The 23041-nt window shown below is 36.4% G+C and overlaps 1 protein-coding gene across 2 annotated transcripts in view; it reads left to right on the top strand.

Annotated features, from left to right (window-relative positions):
* Window positions 1–23041, top strand: part of znf804b (zinc finger protein 804B) — a 161946-nt gene that overhangs the window by 63950 nt on the left and 74955 nt on the right. The gene's annotated exons all lie outside the window — the stretch shown is intronic.

Consider the following 23041-nt stretch of genomic DNA (forward strand, 5'->3'; position numbering starts at 1 on the left):
ATGACTATCTGCATTCTTTTTATATATTTTTAAAGGGATAGTTCACCCAAAAATGAAAACTAATCATTTCTCACTCTCATGTTGTTTCAAACCTGTATTTCTTTGGTCACGAACACAAAGGAAGATATTTTGAGAAATGTTTGTAACCAAACCGACAAGATGCCCCATTGACTCCCATAGTAGGAAAAATACTATGGAGGCCTATAGGGTTTCTAATCAGTTTAATCAGAAGCCCTTTGATCAGAACAAAGAAGGTTTGTAACAACATGAGAGTGAGTAAATGATTAGTAATGAGGGAGTACATTTTTTGTGTGAACTATTCCTTTAAAATAAGAGAACAATTTTTTATTTCACCTAAAGAATTTAAAAAGAAACATCTTAAACAACATTTAAGCTATAAAAGTGAGTAATAAAATCTCCACTGGGTAAGTGTAGGACCGGTTTCGCCTGCTGTACAGTGTAGGGACCAGTCAACAGTTCCCCTGAGGATAACAGCTAATAAACATACCAAATTATATCTAAATGGTTTCCGTGAGCGTTACAGCTAGGGGATACAAAATCACTAGCGCAGTATATAAAAAAAGTCAATAGAAAATCTCCACCATGATAGAAAAACAATTGTGTGTGTGTGTATAATCTGTGTGTTTTTCCTGTGATGACCATGAACAAGAATGAAATGCTGTTATTACCAGCAGCCATGTGTCATGTGTTGGATAATTGCAGGGGAAGGGGGGGTGACCTGTCTACAGCATGCAGGTTAACTGCTTTGAATTGAATACATCACGTGGATTCGATGTGCATGTATGTAATTTCCAACAGAGTGGTCTGCAATGCAACAATACACTGATTTTGCGTGATTGCTTTCTATATGCTGTCTTTATCCCTGCAATTACAGATAAACTGTTGTGGATCATAGTCGCATCACGTGTGGTGTTGTGAATGTATTCGTACACACTGGTTTTAGAGATCTAGATTTGAGAACAAAATGCAGAATTTAAGTCCATCATTTAAGGGGCGGTCAAACATGCATTTTAGTCCGGGACTAGGATAAGCCTTGTCCGGGAATCCGCCCCTATGAGTGCTACTGTAACTAATTCCAGGACATTTAATAAGACAAGCCGCATAGTACAGTAACATACAATAAACCAACTTAAAGAGAAACAGGTTTTTATATGCATTGCTCTGTCTGTCGCTGTCAACACATCTGTCAGTTGTTGATTAACTAAAAGATTTCCCCAGTGTTTGTTTACGTGTGCGTACTGTATGTGCCTTTAGTGGAGCTGAAGACAGGAATAGGAGAAGCCGAGGAGCACAGTGATGGTACAACAAACGGGCTCATTTTAATTCAGCTGATAAGGCTGTAACAGTATAAATTTAATACAGCGGAAACACAATAACATCGCCCTGACATTTTGAGAGATGGCGGGGGGGACTTTTACAGTATTTCTCACCACCCAACGGTAAAATGAGCTGCTTAATGATAAAATTATTCATGCTTTACTCTTCTTTATTTCAGACACTAAAACAAACTGCACTTTAGTTTGTTGGGCCAATGCCAAACATTTCGTTCTCTGCTCTTTCTGTCTACATGTATTACTTTTCGGCAACTGGTTACGCACGCACGCACGCACGCACGCACACACGCACACACTCACACACATAAACACACACACACACGTTTTGTGGGGACATTCCATAGAAGTAATGTTTTTTATACTGTACAAACTATATATTCTATTCTCTTCCCTTAACCCTTATAGAAAACTTTCTCTGCTACTTCATATTTTCAATAAACATCATTGTGTTTGATTTATAAGCTTGTTTTCTCATGGGGACCTCGAAATGTTCCCACAAGGTCAAAAAAATACTGGTATTCCTATCTTTGTGGGGTCCCCACAACGTGATAATCACCAGGTACACACACAAAGAGAGAGAGAAATGTTTCTTAGGAAACCTGGTTTACTCAAAACATATTTCAGTGGTCATTAGTATGTGTAGGCAGCATCAATGCATCGCTACAGCAACCGGCCAAAAAATACAGTCTAACTATCAGTAATAAATCAAACACTGCCGTCATCCTGCATCAATCACTCTGTTTGTGCTCTGCAGTGCATTAACCAGTCTGACTAACTCTGTGTTTTGTAATCAGTGACGTACCTCAAATCTGGAGGCTCGCAGACACAGTTAATGAAAGATAACGAAAAAGTTATTTTATTGGTCCTTACATAAAAAAAGTTAAAACTGTTTAATCTAAATGTGTACAGCTAAATGTTTCAAAGCTGTTACTGGGACAGTACCCTTTCAAAAAGCAGTTATTTATAAAACGGTTAGTTCCAATCCTTGATTCTGATTGGTCAATAGGTGTGCTTTATTCATGACAAAACACTGCTATGACCGCTTCACCCAACAGTTCTATTTAATCACTGCGCCCTTAGCAACACCCTTAGCAAAACATAAACATATAATGAGAAAAAGTTTGAGAACAGTTTGTTGTTTTTATTTGAGCTTTCATGTTATTGTTCACAGTTAGGGACTATTTTTTCTAGCGGAAGGAATGCTTTTATTGATTTAACTTCATGAAAGTTGCACTAATATTTGTTTTTACTTTAATATTGTGTGGTAACCGTTTTATAAAAGCAATAAGGTACTCGAGGCAAGTGCTGTATCGTGAATAAGTAACGGCTGAAGGGGTTGCAGGCACTCCGCTTCGCGTCGTGCCTAACAACGCCGTTCAGCCGTTACTTATTCACGATACAGCACAGCCTCTCGTACCTTATTGCTTACATATTAGTTCCAAATGCATACATATAGTATATGAAGAGTTTGGTTTCAAAATGCGATAAACACCATTTTTTTATTAATTACTACCAAAATCAGTATTGTATCATGGTCAGTATAAAAAAGTAAATTCTTAATTTTACGCAAAATCTGATATCCGCCGATCTTTACTCACTTTTTTCCCCAAACGCAAGTCCTCCTTCTCTGCAGAATGCAATAAATCCACTCAACAAATCACAGCTCACAATTCCACGCATTGTAAACAATAATGCCGGCACTTACGGATTCCTAGTTTTCCCTTATCTACTTTGTACTTTGTGATAAAAAATACTTTTGATGGCATTGATAAACCTGTGGTGGTTTTCTGTGGCGGAGAAGAAATGTAAGCCATCAAAATCGAATAATTTACGTGAGAGGCACTCAGGCGAAGGAAAAATGTTGGCTGTTGCTTGTTCTCACACAACAGCATCAAGCTTCTGCCATGTTAACACTAGGGGTGGGCGATAAACCGGTAGACATAATTAACCGGTAGAAATTTGTCAACCGGTAGATATTTTGGACTATCGTTTCTATGGTTACGCGCCCACGTCACGCTCCTGTGCACGTGGTCGCAAAAACGTAACGTTTGTACACGTATTTAAGCACTGCAGTTTTAAAACAAGTTATTTTAAGCCATTGAAACACAGACAACAGATCTGTATGCGTGCGCTCTTTCTGTGTGTCAGGAGCGGACAAGTCGCGCAACCGCTGCTCTTTCTGTCTGTGAGGAGCGTGCAAGTCGCGTGACCGCTGGTCATTAAGCTCGTGAGCATTTTTCCGCTTTATTGGCCTTAAATAGACATACGCGTCAAAATTCCCGTCTTTGCAAGCATCCTCATAAACACGACCAGTTAGCTTTTAAGAGAAAGTAAACAGCTAAAAGAGAAAGCACATGTGTATTGGATCAGGACTTTGTTACCTAATTTTGCTCCTGTCTGTCACTCGTGTTAATCAAACAGCATTGAGAGAAAATCTCTCACTGCTCCTGATTAAATCACTTTTCTACCTTAAATAAAAATATATATAGGCCTATACATACATGCATAATTATTTATTATCATTCTTATATCATTAACTGTTTATCTTCAGAGAGCTTAAGTTTTGTTTATTTTTATCTTCTTTCTGTTAATAATTCTTTTTTTGTGAGAATTATTAACATTTCTATGGTATTAAAGATTTAAACCTGATTAAAACATAAAAAAACTCTACCGTGATACATATCGTTATCATGATATAAAATTAATCCTATCGTGATAGAAGATTTTGGTCATATCGCCCACCCCTAGTTAACACATATACTGCAGGGGATCTTATGAAAAACTTTACAATATTTTAATCAAAGTCTAACAGGACAAAAACATTTTACAGCCAGTGTTGGGGGTAATGCATTACAAGTACTGTGCATTACGTAATAATATTACTTTTCTGAAGTAACGAGTAAAGTAACGCATTACTTTATAAATGTATAAAATGTTAGTATTTGAGTTACTTTTTTTTAAAGTAATGCAAGTTACTTTTCAGTTTAATTAATATGACAAAGTACACTGTAAGTGTTTTGATTAATGCCATTTATGTTTTTTTAATCAGTGTATACCACTAGTCAACTAAATGAATATAATATGGCAAAGATGAATGCACATTTTTATATTGATTGAATAGATTTATAGCATTTTGAAAAAAATAAAACTTGTCATGGATTTACTGCATTTTGCGAAACAAATCATCAGTTTTTATAATAAAGCTTTGAAAATCAAATTATGGAATTACATTTTTAATGTTATTATACCTAAAGATGCTATGTGAAAGTTTGTAACAGAAAATAGTGGTTTTCATCTTGTCACTTTTTTGGTATAGAAAACACTTTTTTACCCAAATTAGTCAAAATGGATTTACTGTGTTTTGGAACGAAACTCTTCATATGTACCTAAATGGTTCATATTTGAACATTTTTAAAGGATAGTGTAGTGACAGCATTTATCAGATTTTATATTTTATCTGACAGTGTAAACAGAAATGTATGACTTGGACCAAATAATTTGGAAAACTCAGCCAATATAAGCACAGAACTGATGGGAACTCACTGTTTACTTGCATACCTACAACATCAAGAACCTGGTTGATAAAATGCCAAGAATATGTTTTTGCAAATGCAACGAGTGGTTACTTAAAAGATACTGAAATTATTTTTTTAATGTATTGTAAATTGTTAATAACATAAATCCCATATCCCATCACATTTGTGTGATTTCATGGTTTTAATATAAAAATATAATAAGGACAAGTGACCCTATACTAATCCCTCCCCAACCCTAACCATAACTAATCCCTTAAATCAGAAGGATATTGTAAGTGAAAACACTGGTCTAAAAGCAGCTTGTAAGCTTAATCTTGAAACAAACTGTAAACTTATTTCTAAAATCTGATTGGTTGATTAAAAATGTTGTCCCGGGGTCAACCTTACACTGTTAAATGGGGCAGTACCCTTTAAAAAGGTCCTAAAATGTACCATTTAGGTACAAATATGTGTCTTTGAACTGCCAATATGTACCTTTAAAGTACTAATATGCACTCTTTGGGTACAAAGATGTACCTTTTTGAAAGGGTGCTGTACCAGTGACAACTTTTGTACTTTTATTTCTGAGAGTGTACGTTGCCCTAAGGACATCAACCACTTGGCAAAATCAGGAGAGCCTAAAAATATACAATATAAATATAATACGAATAATTTAATTGAATCATTTTACATCAACTTTATTCATAATATTATGTTAAGTAAAACAACAGATGAAAGAGGAAAACACGAGCAGGTGAACTCTCCAGGCGTCATCCAGCTAAATAAGAATCTACACTGATCTAATGAAAACCGACTCGAACAGTCTCTTAGGAAATATCCCGCTTGTGTTAATGGCATAAGTGAATGGCGTTTTCCTGACATAAACACTGCACTCAACCACAAACACACATTGCCACAAGTTTCAGCAGTAACTTCAATATGTACATGTTTGTTGATTATGAACTATATGATTAGCACTTCATACTGTGTTATTAAACTCCTTCATTCATTATAACTTGCTTCCTCGATCTCCAGCAGTGATTGAATGCAGACTGCAGCTCTTGGCCTGTTTGTTGCACTCAGCAGCACACTGATTTCCTCCGTGTCTCAGACAGGAATGAAGGAATACTGATGAAAGTCTCATTGTTTATTTGTGTGTGCGCGCGCTGGTGTTAGATGTCTGTGGCTGTGTGTGCAGCGTGGCTGTAATCACAGCTTAGTCCGATCAACATGATGAGAAATAATTTTATTATAGCACACAAAGGCAAACACAGGTAATTAATTTCTTTGGCCCCCTATTAACCTCTCTCAAATGCACAAAAGTACACACGCACACAGAGACTAGCCTCACAAATTGCCAGTCCTATTGTTTTCTCCACTCTTTTGTTTTGTTGTTTTGTTTACTTTAATCAGTACCAGAAAATTAATCATTTGTGTAAAGTGCACTATGATGGTCTTTTCCAATATTATCTTGGTATAGTAAAATGCATAGTTTATTACTGTTCAGGAGTTTATTTTCAATGAAATTACGTAATTATAGAGTGTTATAAAAGGATGCATGCTTGTTGTCATGTTGTACTGTAACACACTATCAAAGTGCTGCAGTGAACATAATCTTTATTTATATTTTGTTATTATAGAAAAGCACTGTAACACCTTAACACGTCAAGCGTACTTTATTATTACAAGCCAATCATAGGGGTCATCCGTGTGTACTAAAACAGCATTCATTTCTATACTTGGAAACACAGCTTTGTAAACTACACTTGCTGTTGGCTACTTTAGTGCTTTAAGTGCTTTTGGATAAAAGGTAATTTTAAATTAATTAATTCATGTCATTGATTAATTAACATCCCTACTTAGAATTACAACATTAGTTTTGTCGTGCCTTAATGTACAGTGCCGTATATCATTGATGCAGTGCATATTGAAATGCATTAATGTGTGTTTGTTGAAACCCTGATTGACAAAACATGAGTCACTGTCAGTTGATGCATGCAACCTAATTCAACTAACATCGGTTTGGGGTCAATAGTTGTATTTTTCTAATATACAGTACATTTATCCCCATACATACTTTAATTATGATGCTGTTTCATCGCATGCTATTATTTCCCTCCAGCTTTTATTAGGCATTATAATACATTAGCATTTCACTGAGCAATTCGGGAATGACTTACTGTTTATACATGCTGACTCAATGGCATCCACCAGACCAAAAATGCACTGCTTCAGGCACAGTCAAACTCATGAGGTCAAGGTTACAATGACAGCAGCATCCTGGAGGGTGTGATATTTTCTCGTTTTATGCCCGGGTTTATCTGTGTGCGCTTTATATATTCAGCTGAGTCCTCATTTCCAAGTCAATTTAATTATTTATTTATGTTCATCTTTTGTTTTTGGACTAAGGTCAATGGACAAGGGCAGACGGGAAGAGCCGGTGTGTGACCATGAGAATAAACAGTGATGTCAGTCCTAAGTGCTTATGGAGAAGTTCTCTCCTCCCGAAAACAATGGCCAGATATATATATATATATATATATATATATATATATATATATATATATATATATATATATATATATATATATATATATATATATATATATATATATATATATATATATTCACTGGCATCACAAAAAAGTAAAAAATGAAATGCAAATAAAATAGGCCTATTATATTTGTTGTTTTTGAAATGTGTAACCTTCATAAATATGACACATACAATTAAGATAATGACATTATTTACATCCCCACTAATGTGTTAGGTGCATCAAGGTTTAATTTCAATCATTGATTTAACTTTCATTTTAATATTTAACAAGACCTTATTAAAGATATCAAGGTTTTATTTTCACAAAATGTTCTTTACATTATGTAGGAAGATTTTTTGTAGGAAACGGTAAATCACAAAAAAATGACTTTAGCTGGGTATTCACAGATTGCATCACTCTTGCAAGTGCGGCAAGTTCACTAGCTCGTCTGCGCATTCAGTCTTAATAAATAATGGTAAACAAACTTGGCTTGCTGTCCTCGAACGGAGTTCGAACCTGAATTCAAAACCTTGGAAAGAGCAAATGAAGTAGAAGATTGGGGAGGACGAGTGATGCTGGATGATTCGTCACTAGGAAGGCATAAAGACTGAATCGCTTATAAAAACTCTCAAAAATGATTGACAGGACTGAATGTTTAGGCTCCTCCTATAAATTTGATGAAAAGAAAGTATTTAGTGAAGTTTTCAATCTATTTTTTTATTTTTCCTATTCATTTTCACTGTTAACTGAATATAAACATTAGATATTCCAATAAATATCTTCTTTTGTGTCCCGATGGGAAGGTTGATGAGAGTAAAATGCAGACTTTTAATTTTTAATAGACTTTACTGGACCCCAACACGTTACAGTTTCAATGCAGTTTAAAATTGCTGCAGCTTCAAAAGGCCTCAAATGATCCCAAACAAGGCATAAGGGTCTTATTTGGTGAAACGACTGTCATTTTCGTCAAGAAATAAAAAAAAAATATGGGTAACACTTTAGTATGGGGAACACTTATTAATTATTAATTATGACTTTTGCCTCAGTAAACTCCCAATTTACTGCTAATTAATAGCTAATAAGGTAGTTGTTGTAGACGTTAGGTTTAGGTATTGGATTGGGTTAAGGGATGTAAAATATGGTCATGCAGAACAAGCCATTAGTATGTCCTTTATAAGCACTAATAAACAGCTAATATGTAAGCTAATAAGACACTAGTTAAAAGTGAGAATTGTTACCAAAATATGCACTTTAAACCACAACTTCTCGTCTTGCACTATTTGTGTAACGCACCAGCTCGACCTATGTGTCATGACCTTAATTTTTCACGTACTGTATAGCGAAGCTAAAGAGAAATTTTAAGTTGAATAACTTACATTTTTTAAGTGTTACCAATTGAAGTATTTTTTTAAGTGAATCCTACTTTTCACTTTTTACAGAGAGTCTTTAATGAGCTCCCTTCAGTGAAATGAATGTGAACGTTGTAATTATGGTGTGTTTGTGCTTTCACTGTGCCTGTGTTGATTGGATCTCTTCATGTGGATGTGTGCGTTTGTGCACGTTTCGTCTGATGAGCTATTCTGTTACCCACAATACGGTCATCAGACTCTCACACATAAACCCAAACAGATTCACTGAAACCAAACGTGTGTGATTGAATGCGAGTATGAGAATGTGCGTGAAGAGCAGCTGGTTCCCTGTGTTCTTTAAGATCCAGCAGAAGGGGTCCTATTTCCTTGTGCACACCGCCCTCGGCACAATACTCCATCTCTTGAAAAAACAGTAAAATCCACTCCCCGCCTGGCTGTGTCTCGCACACAAACACACACATACACCAATACTATTTAGTTGCTGTTAGCTGCAGTGGGAATTCAATCCAAAACCACACAAAACAGCACTTTTGGTGAACCTACCCACAATGCATTAGTGCATCAGCTCCTCAATCATCTGATAAGTCTCTGTGCTGGCTGGGTATGGGCCATTTTCTCATTAAGATAAATAACCTGGCATGGGAAAAAACAACCACCATCTACACTTTTAGTAAAGAGTTATTCTCGCCTTCACACGTGGTAGGAGCAATATTTCAGGGGACTGGCTCAAAAAGTTTTGGGTTTAACTAATTAACTAGTAATTCGTTGCTGTAATTTAATTACTTTTTCCTTGAAAAAGTAAAGTAAGGGATTACTTTTATTTTTCCAGTAATTTATTACAGTTACTTCTAATGTAATAGAACTAAATACTGGACTATAGAACAATTGTATATAATACAATAATGGATTTAACATAAAAATAACGTTAAAATGCATGCTTTTTATGTATCCTTCTCACTTTAAATATTTTGGTGACTTAATAAGAATAATGGTTATACTCGTTGGTATACTAGTTGGTTATTAGCATTAATATTACTGAGATATTGGCTGTTTATTAATACTTAAAAAGCACATATTAATGCGTAATTCAGCAAAACCTTATTCTACATCCTTAATCCTACCCATACTTAAACTTAACAACTACTACTAAGTATTTATAAGCAATAATTAGGAGTATATTGAGGCAAAAGTAGGTAATAGTTACTAGTGAGAATGGCTGGATCTTATGGCACTTTTCCATTGCATAGTACCCCACGGTTTGGTTTGGGTCAGGTTGGGTCAGCTCACGTCACTTTGGCTTGGTTAGTTGTTCTATCGAGTTTAGTAACACTCCGGAGTGGGAGGGATTATAGGCGTGTCGTTATATTTGCGCTGCCTACTGCTGTGACATCATACATTTAAGAGCGTCGTTGTACATTCCCCTACATTTTATTTTTTTCTTAGTCTGCCACAACATTAAAGTTAACCACCACAAATAGATGTTTGCACATCGCATTTATCACTACCTCTGTCTCACATGCCATTTCTGTACAAACACCGGTGGCGTCAGTCGACGCGCTCCGCTGAGCCTCACTTAAGTTGCATATAAGCATATATGCGGACGTGCGCGCCGCGAATGTGCCGCTACAAACTACAAGTCTGGAAATAAATTGGTATGGTGTTCCTGATTCTCAACTTGTGGATGTTTTTCATCGCTAAAAAGGAGTTTGGGAACTAACAGCAAAGCACAGATGACAACAAGTTTACTCGAGACAGCGCAAGCTCGCATGAGGGTAAAGCTAATCTTTAACATTATAGCGATGACGCTGGTAGTGATGATTCAATCAGTGATCTACAGTGTTTTTGTGTCACGTTATGGTATCAGATTGGGTCACTTGAAACCCCGACTGAGGTGGTACTAAAAAAAGTATTGGGCACTACGAACTGAACCCAGTGGAAAAGCCCGACACAAACCGTGGGGTACTATGCAATGGAAAATTAGCAAAACATTAACATATTGAAACAAATGCTATCAGTTGTCATTGTCAATTCAACTTTATACTGGCCAAAAGTTATAAACCAACTATTTACTTCTTGTTTGAACTTATTAGCAGTAAAATACTAGCTGCTAAGTAGTACAATTATCACATAAATCTACTGTATGCAGCCTAACTAGGTGTATTGCACAAATTTAATCCGCATTTCAGTGCACAATACACTAATGTTCTTGGCCCCATAATTGCCGCTTGCAGCTATATTTTTCCATTTTCCATTACTTTTCTGCTCCTAACCTAATTTATGGTATTTTTAGCTCTGCTTACACAAACCGTGTTGTTCTTTAATGTTTGCCAGAACTTTATTACAAGTTAATCATTTTTTTTAAGTGAATTTCAGAGTGTTTCATCTCATTCGTTCTTGAGCATCATACACAAGCGAGAAGGAAGATGTCTGTTCTCACACAACTCTGAAATATTACACTTATAATCGTTCTGTGACTCTCTGCCCCCTCACATCCATTAGTAATGCCTGAACATCCTGACGGATGAGACGCTCTGTTCGTCAGGCCTGGGAATACTCCATCACGCAGGGTGGGTGGCTGTTATTACCATAGATTACACGCTCGCGTTCCCTTTAAGATGACCTGTGTATGCGTGTGTGGAGGTGTTTGTATTCAGAGCTGTGGGTTTGTTTATTCTTCGCTCCTCTGTGTGGATTCCATGCTGATCTTCTCTGGGATGTTGTGAGATAATGTGTCAATAATGCGGTTGCTCTCCGCGGTTAAAATGTGCCATTTTCTGGATCTGACCAAATCGCTTTGACTCATTAGGGCAGATGTCAGTATTATGGGATAATTTGTGTTGTAAAGTCAAATCGTGATGTGACTACCCATTCCTTTCACTGTAAAACCATTTGCTTCGACCCCTGAGCCATATTCGGGCCGCTTGCTTTATGTCAAAATAATTACAAGGAATGATTGTATGTTATGTCACAAACGTAACCCGGTAGTGTTTCAAATCCACATGAGATTAGGACCTGTAGGGCAATGTTAATGTGATATCATTAGCACCTGTGTCATATGTAATTTAAGTATTGCTTTATTGCTAAGAGATGAGAGCTTTTCTATAGTGTTAATGTTACTGCAGGGTACTCTGCATGCCTGTCAAGCTTGTGGATTGCTTTCTAATTCCGCTGAACTCCACATTATGTGTACGTTTTTAGAAATGTGAATGAGGGTGGGCGTAGGTGTGCCCTCCCAGTATTGACTAATCCCCTGATCTTGCACAATGCGCACCTATTTCCTGCAAGAGGCAGCCAATAAATTCAAATTATGTTTATAGTCATTGGACTTGTATTAGGAATGTAAGTGCCGCCACAGTCATTTTATAAGAGGAAAATGAAGGTGACAGTGTCAAGACACCAATTTATAGTGAGCAGCTGTACAAATGACATGATGATCCAGAGTACTGTATGTGGTCCCAAGCTTCCACTTTTTGCTGGTACACTCTGTCCTAAATTAATGAGATCTAAGCAGGCGAATGGATATTTTGATAGATTTTAGTCACAACGAGTTGCTCCTGCCTCTGTGAAATTTCAATCATCCGAAGTCCTGTTTCACGAACACTCTTAAAAATGAAGGTGCTTTATGATGCCATCACTGTAAAAAAGGTCATGTCAATTCAACCTACTAAGTCGACATGACTTTAAAAACAATTTAGAATTGTTGAACTTAATTTTTTAAGTTTATAGACGGTTTCATCTGAAGCACGTGCGTTGTCACCATTACGCTTCTGGTCGGAACTTTACTTCTGGTATCTGTTTGTTTAATGGTCTGACTAGTGGCTAAACTGAACTCTGGATCAAATACCTCATCGAAAATAACAATGTTTTGGTTTCCTAAAGACAAGGGGGAGACATCATAAATCACCACTATGTGAAGGAAAGTTTGGCAGCCGGTTTGTAGTTAACATTGTATACATTATAGTACACATTTAAAACAGCAACATTAGCTCAATGTCGTTTTTTGTTGGCTTTAGCTATGCATTATGAACTAAGGTAATCTACTTGTTGTTTATTTTGCTTGTTATCAGAAATAAACTACTCTAAAATGACTTTGTTGTTAATGATTCTTAACGGAGTTTACCGGAAGTTACGTGTGTTCCACGAAAGCCGTTTTTTATGTTGTTTAATGCTGAAACCATCTATAGCAGGGGTCTCCAACGTGGTTGCCCGCACAGAGTCTGTGAGGTGCCTGCCAAAGCACATTCTATTTATAGCCTCAATTGTAATATTTATTTATAAAATTTTTTATTTTAGCTTGGCTTGGTTTACGTATTTTAAACAATACTAAAACATATCAACAAGTAAAATCAAATCAACAAGTAAAACAAAAAAGTTTTGAGTAGACTATATCAAAAAGTAGCCCTCCAGATTGTTTTATCTAATGTGGTAACCCGTGCTAACAAAAAGCTTGGAGACCCCTGGTCTAGTAACATAAAAATATATGTTGATACGATGCTTGTCAAGCTTGTGGATTGCTTTCTAATTCTGCCGAACCATTCCTTTTATTTTACTTTTAATAATCTAAAGAAACAATTTTCACCATTTTCTTTATGGTTCCTTGTTAAACCATTCAGAAAAAAAATTGGGCACCTCGAGGCACCTTTATTTTTTTAACTGTACTAACTCTAACTCCTTTAACATGCAGTTGAAAATTTATGAAAACAAGTTGAAATTGTTTAACTTAATTTTAGTGCTGGGCAAAGATTAATCGCGATTAATTGCATACAAAATAAAAGTCATTATTGGAATAATATATGAGTGTGTGCTGTGTCTAATTATTATGTATGAATATATACACACACACATTCATGTATGTATTTAAGAAACATTTACATGTTTATATATATTTATTTATATTTTTATATAATCTATATTAAATATAAATTTTTAAAAATGATATATAAATAAAACAATTCTGAAATGAATATATGAATGTGTGTGTGGTTAAATATACATAATAAATAGACACAGTACATGCACATATATTATGCAAAAAATCACTTTTATTTTGTATGCGATTAATCGCGATTAATCTTTGCCCAGCACTACTTAATTTGTTAAGTTAAAGAACATAAAAATATAAAAGAAAAAATTGCTTTGGCAAGCTTAGAAAAATTGGATATTATAAATCGAACCCTTCAGTTTAGTTTAGTTAGATGCTCTTATTTTAAATGGAGAGATACAAAATCCTCAAATATATGTACTCATAAAATATCTGTCAGGTGAGTTTATGAAGGGGAAACATTTTAGGCATGACAGCACTGCTGAGAGTTTAGGATGCTGACAAGCATAAAGAAGCTGATGATGGAAGAGAATCACTAATCATAGCAAGCATTTGTGTTTCTATGTGTGTGTGTTTGTCTGAGAACGAGATATAGATTTGTGTGTGTGCATGCGTGTGTGCGTTTTGCTTGCCTTTGCAATTTATGTTATTAGTAAAGATTTTCCGAGGATAGCCCTTTTGAAGATTTTACAAGCAACTAAAGATGGTCTACATTTTACTTAAAAATATATTTATATATTCCAACCTTCTGAAACCTAAAGAGTACTAAAGGGCTAAACTGTAATGTAACGCAACTAATTTATAGCCTGTTAAGCAAAGCGTGAAATTCCTGCGGGTCTTCTGTAAAGAAGAACATTATAGCTCAGTATCAATACTTTTGCTCTTTGCTATACCTAAAGTGCTACGAAAACATTTCTATTAAAAGTACCACTCTTCACAACTGGTTGCATGAGAAGAGAGGCAGCAGAGTGTTAGACTTGTACATGTTTGGGTGTGTGCGTGTAAATGCCTGTTAAGTGCATGCTTGTTACTCTATATACTGTATGTATTTGTTGTTAGTGTGGGAGGAAGATTTTTGTGCCTGGCATTATGTCATCTCTTGATGTTCTCTGTCTCTCACATGCGTTCTTTATCTATCTATCTATCAATCTCTGTCTCTCTCTCTCTCTTTAATACATTTGTGATGTTTCCTTGGAGCTCAGAGGGAGGAATTGACACCTTTGATGCATTAGCAGGAAGAGAGCTCTGAAGCCCCAGATGAATCTCTAAAAGCCAAAGGACGAGTATGTGGTGTACAAGCGCATTATCACTAGACAGGAGGATGTGGTCTTCATCATGCTTGCTTCGAAGATTGCCTGACCTCACGAAACCTGCGATTGCATGAGCCTTAGCATTGCTGTTTTTTCTTTTATTCTGCACACTTTTAAATAGTCACATACTAGAAAACGACTGATTGAAAATGACACCAAATAGATTAAAAATCTATATCTAAAAAAGAAAAATGCAAATATGCAATCTATACAGGTATGGGCCCATGTGGCTTCTATGCAAAGAAAATAATATGCATCCTTGCAGATGCTGAACAAAAATTCGGCATCATCATTTTTATAGCTGGGTGTATGATTGATTGAAGCCATGTCATAAAAGTATATATATTTCTAATATACTGTGTGTGTGTGTGTGTGTGTGTGTGTATATATATATATATATATATATATTATTAGCAATGTGTGTTATTGCTCTAGTATCTGTAAATGGTAGCAAGGCACAAGGCCACAGTGTGTGATTGTAGCACGGAAGAGAAATTGAAATTCATTGAGGGAGATAGAGGGCATGTCATTGGAAATCCAGTAAGACAGGGCTGCTGTTTTATATAGGCACAGACAAATACCCTTGACGACAGTTCCTTGGCATGGCTATAAAAATGCGGTAAGAGAGGCGAGTAGAAATAAATAACAGCAAGCCAAGGAGCCGAGCATGTGCGCTGTGTGTTCAACTTTGTTTATATCAGAACCAGAACCGGGAAGACAGTGTGGCAGAGGCTTGACAGCAGACAGATACATTATGGACAGCAAGGATTTTAGTGTTATATTGTGTTTCGACATCATGCCAATCACTTTCAGAGTCAATGTAAGAGATTCACCCGTGAACCAGCGGTGGGCAGTTTGTCTTTGATTAGAGGCGTCGGCTGTCACTCGATTGGTCAGAATGGCTTTCCTGACAGGCTGAAGAAGACAAACACTGCCATGAATCTGCTACATTTGTCAGTCATGTGAGAAATCGCCATTTGAGCAGCAAGATAAAGCATTCATCTTTTCTGCTTTTCATACCTTCATCCTGCACAAACATCCACCCACTCCAGTTTCTCTCCTCTGCACATCACTTCATTTTTTTAGTGAAGACACAAAATGTTTTCAATGTATAGACATTCAGTGCTCTACAGGTACACTCAAAAAATTATCATGGCAAATCATTGGATGGCCATGAATTGTTCATTTTAGGTAAATTAAAATATTATACATTCATGAATACTCCTCCACTTCTAAAAAGTCCTGGTTTTGATATCTGTGTCTGATGGTCAAAGATGGAATTTTTTGGGTATCTAACCAACAGGCTTTGGTCTCACAAATCTTTAATTTGTTTTTTAATTCATATTAAGTATTTTAATTTGATTATTGTTTTGGCGAAGGTAAAAGTTAAACCCCATTTTAGCTCAATTAAAATATGAAAACAGATGCAGTTTAGTTTTTTTGGATGAATGTAACTTGTTCAGGTTGTACATGAGAGTAAAGTAATTTGGACAAATAAGTAAAATATGAGTTGTGTACTTTAATGAAGCAGTGGGTTACAGTGCATTTAATAACAGCTAAAGGGCGTTGATAGGCACGACGCAAAGCTGTTATAAAATGCACTGTAACACCACTGCTTCGCGGGGCTTATTGCTTTTATAAAACGGTTACTTCATATGCATAGCAGGGTTGCATAAAATAAAACACATCAAATAAGAAAATAAATAATTATTTTAGTACAAATATTGCTCTTGCGCCAAACAAAGTAGTTCCTCAGAATCAACTGTGGCTGCAACAGAATTCCCAAGCAACACAGACGCAGCAAAGACACAAAGAAAATATTATTAAAGACAGTTGTGTTTGTTTTCATAAATTAACATTCATCTAAATTATACATTAAGATTTATATCGTGCAACTATTGGAAGAAGTGTGGATCAAATATGCTTGGAAGCATGCTCAACTTTTTTTATTGCTCAACCATTTTTTATGAATTTCACAAAAGTTTAATGTTCTTCAGAAAATGTTCTTATTTAAATATATAAACATACAAATGAAATAACAGACCCTCGGCTTTCAAAAAAACAAACATTTCATCCTACCTTCATTTGTTCTCTTTTTATCACCTCTCAAATTTTGAGTTACAAGCTGAGATATTGTATTTTTCTAAAGGACTTTTGTTAGAGATCAGATTCAGAGGGATGATCAAAACAAACACAGAGTTTTTACTGTTGAGTGGATGCTTCAGTGTTTTACAAGTTGTGTAAGTGCACCACCTAGTGGATAGTAGCAGAAATATGGATTGCCGTAAAAACTCCTCAGGGAAACATTTTCTCTTAATTGATAAGATCAATGGCAGGAAAAGATCTGGATGTTTATTGACATTTATCTGAATATCGCCATTAATTGTGCAATTGAAAAATTTAAAATATAATTCTAAACTGTGGTGTTTATTTTCATAAATCAGGACTTCGCAACAGTGGCGCAGTGATACTTAAGCTATGTAATGCGGTCTGAAGCGTGGGATTATGAGGTATTTTATCAGAGCTTAAAACGCGTTTCAACAAATCAGAATGAAGGACCAGTGTTCAATGTAATAATTTTATGTGGAAATTTGCCCTGCAATTACTTTTTTTGGCATTTTTTTTGAGTGTACGTTTTAAAGGAAATGTAAGCTTTGATATGTCAAAACCAAGCTTTTATACACTGTAAAATGTTTCTGTAGAAATTACAGTATTACTGGGTATTACTGGCAACTAGCTGCCAGTAACTTACTGTAGATTTTACATTTATGTTATTTACTGGCAACATTTTGTTCAAAGTTAAATGAACATGAAACATTTTCAGACTTTATCTTCAACAGTAAATTACTGGCAACCAGCTGCAAAATTACAGCAAATTTTTTACAGTGTACTTGAAGATAAATTGTTATTCAGACTAAAGCCACGTTGTTGCTTCCCAAGGTATTTTGTGATCACAGGCAATTAAACATAACATATGATAACACACATTCCTCATCTTCAATCTCAGGTGATGTTTCAATGCCGTGTGGATATATGAAGGCTTCCTTATTTAATTTTCTTTGTCTGCTTTTTATAAATCCACTTCAGGTTTCCATCATTTCTGCTCTGCGCTCTTTTAAATCTATACAGTCTGTTCAAATATGTTTTATGAAAAGTTGATTTCAGCGATGTTTATTAAATACCACAAAGGCAATTACTGTACTTAAGAAGACATCAATGGCCGGTGACTTCTTTTTTGAGGGCGCACGATGCAAAGCTTGTTAAAACGTGTATTTAGCCCATCATGTGTGTGGCTCGTCCTGTCAAAATATTTGTTTGCTGCCTCATGTGAATATGTGCATCACGCGTCATGTTAAAATAAGTATCTGCCGCAGAAGCTTCAAAGGAGTTTTTGGTAGTTGTAGTGCATTTTGAATGTGAAATAAACTGCTTTGCCAAGCTGAAAGTTTGTTAGGAGAACTGTGTGAAGAGTTTTGCAAAAGTGACCTAAGTATTGAGAAATGTGTCCTAGCGTGTGTAAAAGTTAGAATGTACCGATTTGTTAAAGCGTAACTAAACCCCTGGTCAGAGCCTGACTCCGCCCACTGGCAATATTTGAAAAATGCAAGAAAAGTGGGCAGATCCCAACGGAGATAGAGGGGACAGACTAAGCTTGTACCAAGTGTGTGGTGAGATCGTAACAAGGGCGTGGTGAGCTTGAATCTGCTTACGTCACGAGTTATTTTTTGGACCTAACATCCAATAGGAAAATTCAACTGCAGTAGCCACCGTTCAACCTGAAGAGGGCAGCACTCAGACGTTTTTACACCATATATTGCAGTATTGAAACACTTTATATACAAATGTCAAAAAACTTACTAAAATCGATGAACAGCACTAATAAAGCATCATTCTTATAGATTATTAACTTAAAAAAGTTGGTTTAGGGTTTAGTTACTCTTTAAAGCTTTTGCAATTCAATTATTATTTTACTCTTGTGTAGCCTGCACAACACTGGTAATGTCCGAATAAGTAACTGTGGTTTTTAAAATGTTGGTTTAAAAATTTTAAATACATGTAATCCTGTCTGTGAAATCCAGGCTAAGGTCTCGTAATTTAATTATGAAATAGGAGCATCAATGTTTTATTTCGCTCATTGATTTCACTTTAATGACATGACTTTACTAAGTTCATAATAAATATATCAAGGTTGAAATTTCACAGAATGTCTTTTACATTACATAGGATGATTGTAGTAAATCACATTCAGCAAAATTACATCAGCTGGGTTTTCACAGACTGATTCACATAGCTGTTAAATCATTTAAAGTAAAATGCTTGAATAATTCAGATTTTTTTGTGTGTTACAATTTTTAAGGAATGTAAAATATTAGTAATGGGGACAATAATGCAGCGCAAAAATGTTTAGGTATTTTTAGTAACATTCAATAAAAGATGCTGAATGACAGCAAAGTGAACAGAAGGACGTTCATGTCAGCTTGACTGGTGTTGGCTATAAAAAAGCGCTGTCATAAAGTGCCGTGCTGGGGTGTAAGCCACTGTGGATACAGAGCGGCAGTGAAAGGGAGTTAACTTGCTTTAAATGTGAGGTGTCGCGTGGGCAGATCAAATTTTTATGTCTCGGCTTTGAGTGTTATTCACTTTGTTTCTCACCCCTCTGTATGAATGGGAGACACTGATATGAATTACCCTCCGTGAGCTATCTCTGCCATTTGGAGGCACGCGCCAGTTGTGATTATCTTTAGTAACAGATGTTCGGACATCATGCCCATTTGTAGAGAGAGAGGCAGGTATCGGCCTTTAACAGATGCGAACGTTACTTGTGTGTTGCAATAAAGTGAGCATCTGCTTTTATATTCAAGATTAAATCCTGAAAAAAATTGTGGGTGAAATGGCCTAGACATGAGATCTAAGTACTATCTACTGTTATATTGTCTCTTTTTTTCTTGATTTAATTAATTCTATTAATTGCTAATAATAGCATTTTAAATGACGGACCTATTGAACCTCACTTTGCAAGACATGAGCTCTACTTGAGATTTTCACACCTCCACTTATACATAAGCACACACGCACTCGGAGAGTGAAATCGGCTGTGTTCAGATAAACCGTCTGATCATGTATGAATTCTGAAGGCAAAGCTTTTATTCCTCCCAGCCTCTCGAGTTCACAATGTGTGCACACTCGAGCATGAAGCTTACACGTGTGCTGTGATACACTGCCAATCTTCAATAACCTCATGTATGTATGGACACACAAAAGGTGTTAGACGGTCCATCAGGGCTTACCATTAAAGAATTACTCACTGGCCTATTAGTGACCTCTTGACCCACCGATAAAGCTGTAGAGAGGATGAAGTGTTTATGGCTTAAAAAGGGAGAAGGACAAGTTAGAAACAAAGGAGTAAAATTTGGGTACTAGAGGTGCTGAAATTGAGAGCATTACTTCTCATTTAAAAGAAAGAAGAAAAGAGGGGCAACTATACTTGTCAGTGCTAGACATGCCTCACAAAAGCATGTATGCCCCGTCTCAATGCGTCTCATATGTGCCATCACACTCTCGCAGACATATTTCACAAAAGAGTGTGCAGATGAAATGAAAGGCAAATGATGGCTTTAACTGGCTCAGTGAGAGAGGAGCTGTGATTTCCCCAGCCAGATTTTCATTTTTTCACATTCTGTATTGCTGTTATTTTCAGATTCATACATTTCTTCTCTTTCTTTGCCCATAAAAAGCACCATTGTACTACCATTATTTTTGGACAGCTTTACAAAAAGCACTATGGGATTGTTCTGTGGTACCGTGATGGTATCAGATGGCAATACCCTGCTGCTGAAGTTCTATACAAAAATAAAAGACCACTCATGTTCAGGAAAAACTTCTTTTTGTTTTGTTCTGTGAACTACTGACACCATTTCTCCCAATTTCTAAATAAGAAAATTGCTTGCATTCATTTTCAGAAAATGACAGCTGAGAAAACTGGTTGAATAAATGCCTTCTGCCTTTACTCTCTGTTTGAGATATCTCGTCAATCAAGAGAAAATGCTTCCCCGCCAATGACGAGTATTTCCGCAATACCGCTATTATCCACTAGGTGGCGCACTTCCGTAACTTTTTAAAACCGGAAGTATTGCCCTATGGCAAGCTGCTGCATGTCCGTGTCTGTTTTAAAGATCGCTCTGAATGGGATCTCTATGAAAAGTCCGTCACAAAAATGGAATTATCTCAAAATGTGTTGTTTTTGCAGAAACCTACCCATATTCAAAAGCTGATTACAAAATAACTACTCAAGGTAGGATGAAACTGTTTTTTTTTTTGAAAGCAGAGGGTCTGTTCTTTCATTTGGTATATTGTATGTTTATATATTTGAAGAAGAACATTTTCTGGAAAGCATTAAACTTTTGTGAAAATCATGAAAAACGCTGGCGCTGGCTGGCAACTTTTTAAAAAAATGCTGGCAGTGAAAGAGTTAATGGAGAAGCGGGTAATTTCATTGCCACACAGAATTGCCATGTGTTTTTCTGTCAGAAAGATAACGACAATTGGTTCTGTTAATGGTACAGAAATTACACACTTGACCTTAAATCGTTTAGTCCCTAAAGGGGGTCGCACACCGGACGCGCAGCTCAGCACCATGTAGCGCCGTTCTAAAAAAATCAAACACATTGTTTTCTATGAGTATACGCACACCGGTGCCAACAGGTGGTGTTTGTCCGTGGCGCCCAGCTACGACTCAGGAAGTTGCTCAAATCTCTGTTGCGCCACAGAGCGCCACTTACATAGTTTAACATCAAATAACATCATGTTTGTTCCAAATCATTAAAGGAACAGTATGTAGAATTGTGGCCAAAACTGGTACTGCAATCGCAAAACTTGTGGCTAAAACTGGTACTGCAATCTCACAACTGGTGGCCAATACACAACATGACAACATAAACATCAGTTGAGGGCTGCAACTCTACTTTTTATATGAAAATATCCTGGCAGGACCACTGTTGTCAGTGATATAAGTATTTGAAATGAAAATAATTTCTTAATGTCTAGTGACATATCAGGGCCATTTTATGATTCATTTATATAAATTTCTTACGTACTGTTTCTTTAACAATTAACATTTGTTGCTAAGGTATATTTTGCATTTTGAAGTAGACGCTATCTGACTAAGCTCGCGCTATTAAATGTGCATTTCCGGTTTACGATACCTCCGAGTTGTCCTAGACGCGACTCGACGCGGCGCTGAGCTGCGTGTCCGGTGTGCGACCCCATTATACAGTGGTTCTCAAACTTTTTCAGCGCACGGCCCCCTTGTGTATGGCGCATTCCTTCGCGGCAATTCTTCTTTGGGGGGAAATTAATGACAAAAAACTGTTCTAAAACTCATAATTTTAATAAAAAAACATATTAAATTATACAAAGTAGTGCTTTTGGTAAACAGCCTTATTTTTTTAGGTTTAATTACACAGAATTTATGATAAATTAATCTATTTTATAAAATGTCATAAAACTGGGGCCCCCCTGGCACCATCTCGCGGCCCCCAATTTGAGAACCACTGACCTTAAAGCAACACTATGTAGTTTTTTTACCTTTAAATAATGTCTCGAAAATTATTTTAGTGATAGAACAACTTTTATCTGGACAAATTGTACTGTTGCTGCAACCAGAGCAGCCTCTTAGCTGCTACAAGCACACTCTGAAAGTGGCGGTGGAGGGTAGAGCACACAGTCCCGCCCCTCCCCCTGCCTGCAGAAGAGTGTCTGATACCATGCACTGTTGCACTTTTCAACCACATGGGGGAGCTGTAAATATTTTTTACCTGGAAACTACATAGTGTTGCTTTAATGTGAATCCTATAGACGGTTTCATCGGACGCACGTGATACAGTCGCCAGCTTTGGCTTAAACGGCTCTGCTTAGCTAAGCTGCTGTCGAATCACAACACACTAAACAAACTACACAATCAGAACTCGTTACGTATTTCTGAATGAGGGACTTCATAGAACAAGGAAGACATCAGCCCGTTTTAAAGGACAGTGAAAACAGCGCTATACAGATAAGTAAATTGTGTGAAAAATACAGCGTTTTTTACACATGAAACTTGAACCCATGTTATACACTCTAAAAACAAATGGTGC

The sequence above is a fragment of the Misgurnus anguillicaudatus genome, chromosome 10 (genome assembly GCF_027580225.2).
Source record: "Misgurnus anguillicaudatus chromosome 10, ASM2758022v2, whole genome shotgun sequence".
In the NCBI taxonomy this organism is placed as follows: domain Eukaryota; kingdom Metazoa; phylum Chordata; class Actinopteri; order Cypriniformes; family Cobitidae; genus Misgurnus; species Misgurnus anguillicaudatus.